This window comes from Lepus europaeus, chromosome 13 (genome assembly GCF_033115175.1).
Source record: "Lepus europaeus isolate LE1 chromosome 13, mLepTim1.pri, whole genome shotgun sequence".
Classification (NCBI taxonomy): Eukaryota; Metazoa; Chordata; class Mammalia; order Lagomorpha; family Leporidae; genus Lepus; species Lepus europaeus.
This window is the reverse complement of record NC_084839.1, coordinates 77,948,079-77,955,623: the sequence shown is the minus strand read 5'-3', so window position 1 is coordinate 77,955,623 and position 7,545 is coordinate 77,948,079. Positions and strand designations below refer to the sequence as shown.

The 7,545-nt window shown below is 38.1% G+C and overlaps 1 pseudogene; it reads left to right on the top strand.

Annotated features, from left to right (window-relative positions):
- The first annotated feature begins 5,775 nt into the window (after nt 1–5,775).
- On the top strand, nt 5,776–6,390 carry LOC133772378 (E3 ubiquitin-protein ligase RNF181-like; annotated as a pseudogene).
- Nucleotides 6,391–7,545: the final 1,155 nt, after the last annotated feature.

The window sequence follows — 7,545 nt, the reverse complement described above, 5'->3', positions numbered from 1 at the left end:
GTGTTGGGAGGGGGTAAGTTTATACAATGGTCACTAAGTTACAGAAACTTATTGCAGCTCTTTTCGGACATCTGCAAGTGTTATCACGTGAGACAGTTACACAAGGCAGTTTCCCAAGGCTATTCTGCAGGCGGGTGGAGACACAGTTATCTTAAGGGATATCTACCACCAGCAGCTAAACTTTTTAACCCTTCACTATAATATTATTTTAATATTTAATTTTAGCAGGGGTCTTACAAAGTAAACACTACCATCCTCTACCAAATACTTGTCATTATATGTATTAGCTCTATGTTTTTCCTAGTTTGTTTACTCAGTGACTAATACAGCAAAGCCATACAAAAAGCTTAATAAATATTTAATTAATTAATTAGTATTACCGGCACGCTCAGCCCTCTGGCTCTCTGCTGAGCTGCCCACCTGGTCTGGCCAGGTGTACTCTCTCCACTCAACCATGTAACCTTGCTCCTCCCCCCCCCCCCCCGCCCCCAATCCCAGCAACTGCACTCTCTCCCAGGTCCTGTCTGGAGAGGTGTTCATCCGTTCTTATGATTGTCAATTCCCTAATAAACTTTGCTACTTTTACTTTCAAAAAAAAAAATTAGTATTACAATAATACCACACATCTGTCTTCTCCACACAACTAGTACATTTTTACGGTTAAGGAGTTACTGTCTAGCATGCGAAGATGTTAATAATGAATAAATATTAAATAAATAAAAATTACTTTTTTACCCATTTTCTTTTCTTTTTTCTTTTTTTTTTGACAGGCAGAGTGGATAGTGAGAGAGAGAGACAGAAAGGTCTTCCTTTTTGCCGTTGGTTCACCCTCCAATGGGCCGGCACATTGCGCTGATCCGAAGCCAGGAGCCAGGTGCTTCTCCTGGTCTCCCATGCGGCTGCAGGGCCCAAGGACTTGGGCCATCCTCCACTGCCTTCCCGGGCCATAGCTGACCTGGAAGAGGGGCAACCGGGAGAGAATCCGGCGCCCCAACCAGGACTAGAACCTGGTGTGCCGGTGCCACAAGGCGGAGGATTAGCCTATTGAGCCATGGCTCTGGCCAATGTTTACACATTTTCTATAACAGGTATTTTTAAAGAATAGAAATATATTTGCATTTTTAAAATATTTATTTATTTGAAACTCAGAGTTAGAGACAGAAAGAGAGGCAGAGAAAGAGAGAGAGCGAGGTCTTCCACTCGCTGGCTCACTCCCCAATTGGCCACAATGGCTGGAGCTGCGCTAATCCGAAGCCAGGAGGCAGGAGCTTCTTCTGGGTCTCCCATGTGGGTGCAGTTGCCCAAGGACTTGGGCCAACTTCAACTGCTTTCCCAGGCCATATGTAGCAGAGAGCTGGATTGGAAGTGGAGCAGCCAGGACTTGAACCGGTGGCCATATGGGATGCCAGCATGGCTGGCAGGTGGTGGATTTACCCGCTATGCCACAGCTCTGGTCCCAATTTTGCATATTATTTTCTTTTAAAATAATTTGGCTCAGTTCATGAATTAGCAAACACAAATCTGATGCTGACAAAAACAAAAAGCTAATACCAAATCTTTTTCTGGCTCTGACAGGTGACACATTTAAAATAGAAGGCATGTGGGTGGGACAAGTGTTTGGCCTGTGGTTAAGATAATAGTTAGGACTTTGTATTTGATAAGGAGGTGATGCTTGCTTTATCTTCTGACTTCAGCTACCAGCCAGTGCAAACTTAATGAAGTAGCAGATGGTTAAAAGGGTTGGCTCTCTGCCACTCAAGTGGGTGACTTGGGTTGAAATTCTGACTCCAGCATTCAACACCCTGCCATTGTGGCAATTAGGAAGTGAACCACTGTATTGAAACTGTCTATCTGCCTATTTATCTCTTTTTCTTTCCCTGCCTCTCAAATAAACAAAAAAAATAATAAAATACAAAGAAAGACTGCTGACTCTACAATGAGGTATAAAGAACATAGCATAGTAATACATACAAGGCATCATATATAGAGAAGCTTATATTATCTAAGGAGTACCTAAACATTCATCCAGATTGTATACATATGTCAAATTAATGGGTATACTTATATGTAAATAAAATAAATAAAAATTATAAAAAACATTAAAAGAACCTAAATTCTCAGATTTGCTCCAAACTAATCTTGAACAAGCTAACTACATTATTCTTCAGCTTTATTGAAGTATAATTGACAAATATAAATTGTATGTTTGTAATGTAAAAGCATGCTGCTCTGATATACATAAATATTGTAAAATAATTACTACAATCAAGCTGATTACTGCATCTACCACTTTGCATAGTTTTCAAGTGTACAATTCAGTGTTATTAACTATTATCACTATGCTGCACATTAGATCTCCAGAACATATTCATCCTATATTACTAAAACTTTGTATTTGTGGAGAACTATCTTCCGATTTCTCCAAACCCTTAATACCCACTATTCTACCATTTTGATACATCCGATTTTTTTAGATTGCACATTTAAATGAGATCATGCAGTATTTGTCTTATTGTACCTGACCTATTTTACTTAGCATAATACCCTCCAGGCTTATCTATGTTAAAGGCTGAATAATTCTATCATTGTATAAGTATTCTAGTATGTATAATATAGGTATAAGGATTCTAAACATATAAAATGTAACCATATAAAATATATATAGAATATATATATAACCATATAAAATATATATAAAACCATATAATATATATATATATATATATATATATGGGTTTGTGTGTATAGATAGTGGTTACATTTCTTTATCCAATAATCCATCAATAGACACTCTATTACAGAAAACTTCTTGGTAAGCTACATTGTTCAAGTGCCTCTTCTCCCCACTACCACCAGCATAAGATATCACTAAACACTTAGATGTTGAGCAATATTTTTTTTTTTATTTTTGACAGGCAGAGTGGACAGTGAGAGAGAGAGAGACAGAGAGAAAGGTTTTCTTTTGCCGTTGGTTCACCCTCCAATGGCCGCCGCGGTAGCACGCTGCGGCCGGCGCACCGCGCTGTTCCGATGGCAGGAGCCAGGTGCTTCTCCTGGTCTCCCATGGGGTGCAGAGCCCAAACACTTGGGCCATCCTCCACTGCATTCCCTGGCCACAGCAGAGAGCTGGCCTGGAAGAGGGGCAACCGGGACATGATCGGTGCCCCGACCGGGACTAGAACCCGGTGTGCCGGCGCCGCAAGGCGGAGGATTAGCCTGTTGAGCCACGGCGCCGGCCGAGCAATATTATTTTAATTAATATTGTTGAGAATGTCAAAATCCCTGGATGTGTGGGCATTTGGGGACAGATCTTGTGCTAACTGGAGTCTATTCTTTTCTCTCTTTGTCTCTCTCGCTTTCTTCCTTCTATTTCTCAAATAGATATAATAAATGTAAATATAAAACCAAAAATTTGATATTAAAACATAAGATAAGCAATGTCCTGAAAAATCAATTAGAGGTCAAATAATATATTTTATGTGTAGTAAATGATATAATTAGTAATCCAATGGTAGTTTTTTCACTTTATGTTGCTATATGGGCAAAATGTTGAAATCTTTACCTAATATATACTAAACTGATCTTCTGTATATAAAGAGAATTGAAAATGAATCTTTACATGAATGGAAGGGGAAAGGGAGCAGGAAAGGGGAGGGTTGCGGGCGGGAGGGAAGTTATGGGAGGGGGGAAGCCATTGTAACCCATAAGCTATACTTTGGAAATTTAAAAAAAAAATTAATCTACATGATAATTAAAATATAAACAAAAGTACAGAAGTAATAAAATATTTTAAAGCTTTTGTTGCATAACCATTATCTGCATTGCTAAATGAAAATTAAGATTTTCAAACTTAACCATTAAAATGAACTATTAGATTTACTTTGGTTTATTGAACACAGTAGGTAGTATGGCAAAAGCTTAAAAACATCAATGATATTTTACAATTCTAACAAGGCAAAAAGTAAACAAATTATTTGACAAAAAATGTATCACTCTATAGAAAGGAACATTCAAATTACCATAATCGCCATAAAATTTTGACTATGAGTTTGTCAGTCAAGCAATAGGTAGCTGGAAGGAACTTTGTGCAGTGCAGTTGGAAAAAAAAAATATTTGGAATGGGAACATAAGAATTTAAGGCCAAAATCTTTAACATGAATGATAGCTTTTCAGCATACAGTATATCAAGGAGACAAAAGCTTTCATTGATAAATATTTGAGATTTTGGCAACTGTAACAATTTTCACTTTTGATATAGATTTATATAGGTAGAAGGCCATTGTGAAGCTAAATATTGCCCCTGCTACATTGCTTGCTCTCTCTCACCCATCTTCTCACACTATTTCACACACATGGAGTATGGTAAGTATCACATTTATGGAAAATAAATGACAGGATAACTTTTATTCCCTTTTCCAAATGATTCATGTTCTAAATCTCAAAATCTTGTTTTGTAAGTTGTGCTGAAAAAGTTATTACATTGAATATTCAACTAATATCAATGCATTTAAATGAGAGACAGATAGCAGGGACTTGCATACAAATTGAGAGAAAAGTAATGTTTTCTGGAGAAATATATTATCCTTTTTTTCTCTGCCCTTGGGTCTGGTAAAGAAGTAACTATATTAAAACTGCTTTTCTCTTCTCTGTCTGAAAATAGATTGCTGAGCAGGGTGGATTATGGAAATGGTTATTCAACATAGCACTGAAAATTTCTAAAGTGGCAATTTTACATATTTTTACAACTCTTTTATTAAGCCTTTTGGGAAATAATTATGTCTGAATATTCTAATGTAGTATATGTATACATTTGGAAACAGAAAATTTTTCTCCTATGTTTCTTTGAAACATGTTTTCAAAACATTCTATCTCACTGAAGTAATTTTGTTTATAGTAGTAATCGTTACTAAGACAGGAAATATAAATAGGTTTTCTGTTACATAAGAAAATATCAACACACTTTCTAAAAGAAAAGCATGTATTTTGTTAAATCTTTCAAAAATATGGATTGTAGTGTTTATGTTCATACTGCATACAAAGAATGCCTGTTTGGTTTTATAAACATTTCTTCCAGACATTTAATTATTCTCATTCTATAAACATGGCACTAAAACAATGAAATTTTCATAAAAAAGATGAAGTTTTAGGCAATGATTTTTAATTACTAAACAGAGTTTGAAACCAAATGTTGAAAATGTTTTGATAAAAATTTAGTGATCCAATAACAGCAGTCTTATAATTTCCCTATGAAATTTTCCAAGAGGTATTAACTTCCCTACTGGGTTACATGGATATTTTAGCATCATTATGGGAAGAAGTGTGAACCCCAAGGCTCACTTCCCCTTCTCACTCTGCTCAATGCACTCTTGTGGCCAAAAGTCTTTATCACAGGTGGAAGCTGTCATTATAGGAGCAACTGCCATACTAATGGAATAGACAGTATGTCATCACCCATTTGTAGGATGCAATGTTTGAAAGAGATAGTTGACTACCAACATTTATTAAGCCTTCCATAGTGGAGCTTCCTGTGAGAAGCAGTGGCCAATTATAGACGCCAATTGTTTGCTTCATGTGGTGGGATTGTGCCAATGGAACACAAACGAAAGTGGCAAAAAGGCTATTAACAAATACATATGACTTCTTTACTTGATGTTTCTCACCAGATGAATGCATGAGAGTACAATGTGCAAAAGATTAGAGGGGGACATTGAAATAAACTAGACATAGAAAGCACAATATTTTATGAACTTACTTATAGGTAGAATCTTAAAGAAAATGTCAGACAGCAAAACAGTAATAGTGTCCTGCTTCGATGAATACAACTGCAAGGTGTTGGACCCAGAACAGGAAACCCACACCAACAGGTCTTTGGAGCTTGAAAGGTCATTTTTCAATCGGATGGACTTTGAAGACTTGGGGTTGGTAGTAGATTGGGATCATTACCTGCCTCCACCAGCCACCAAGGCTGTGGTCGAGAACCTCCCCAGGATAGTCATCAGGGGCTCTCAGGCTGGTGAGGCCACTCATTCCTCTTGTTGTTGGGGGCAAGGTGACAGATGCTCCCCCTTCCTCCAGCAGGACTCTGGTCTGGCCGTCAGTGGCCAGGCCAGGGCCAGGGCCAGGGCGCCCTTCAGGAGTGGGAGCTGGGCGGGGGGACCTGCGGGCAGCTCTTCTGATCAGCACTCCCTCCTAAAGAGCTCAAGTGCCCCGTGTGCCTTCTGGAATTTGAGGAGGAGGAGACTGTCATTGAGATGCCTTGCCACCACCTCTTCCACGTGACAGGAAAATTTCCTGCCCCATGTCCCTCCATGAGCTGCCCCCTGATGATGACATTAGGAGGAGCAGAGAGGAGATAAGGCTCAAATGCAGCAGCAGCAGCAGCAGCATTGATTAGAGTAACTACCTCCACGGAGCCTTGTACATGTGAGGTGGCCGGGGCTGAACGCTGGCTGTCAGGCCACAACAGCTTCCTCTTCCACTGAATCCTCATTAAATGTTTCTTTATCAAAGAAGAAAACAAAAGAGAAGGAAAGGAAAGAAAATGTCAGATATGCTGAGCTAGAGAATAAAATTGTGTTTACCAGAGGTAGAGAGAGAGAAGCAATAGGGAGATGCAGGTAAAATCTGAAAGGAGCAGAAGTATCAAATGAATGTCATGAGATTTACTGTACTACCTGAAGACTACAATGAATAAAAATAATAATTTTATGAGAGATTTTGTTAAATATGTAGATTTTAGATTTTAGCAGCTCTTACCACAAAAAACTGCCTAAAATCATAACTATGTTTATCTGTTTCACTATTTTAACATTTTATTACCTATGTGTCTCTCATAACATTATTTTATAAACTTCAAATATATACAGTAAATTTTATTTTAAAAAATAACAATAAATATATATTCCTACATTTTATGACTTTAGGAAAATAAACAACATGAATTTGTTAAATCTTAATTTTGGTTATACCATTTATTTATGTTTTGCTGACAAATCTAATTAAGTAAAATGCCTGCTTTGGTCTTCTACTTGAAATAGAACTCCATTTTTCTACCATTCCTAAACACCAGTTAAAATCCAAATGTTCCTGGGTCCAGCATTGTGGTGTAGCAGGTTAAATCACCACCTAGGATGCCACTATCATATACTGGCACAAATTTGTGTCTTGGCTGCTCCACTTCCAATCCAAGTCCCTGCTAGTGCACCTGGGAAAAGTAGCACAAGATGGGCCAAGTGCCTGGGACCCTGAACTCACACAAGAGACATGAATGAAGCTCCGGGCTCCTGACTTTGGACTGGTCTAGCTTGAGACATTTGGGGAATGAACCAGGAAATGGAAAATCTCTTTCTCGCATGCACTATTGCTCTGTCTCTCCCTCTCTCTTTGTAACTTTGCATTTCCAATAAATCAAATGTTAAAAAATCGAAATATTCCTGACAAATTCTAACCTAAAATATAATGTGAAATGTGGTGGAATGAGGTGAAAAGGTCATATCAAGATGGCTGCTGAGGTGAAAAGTTCATGCCAAGATGGCCACTGAGGTG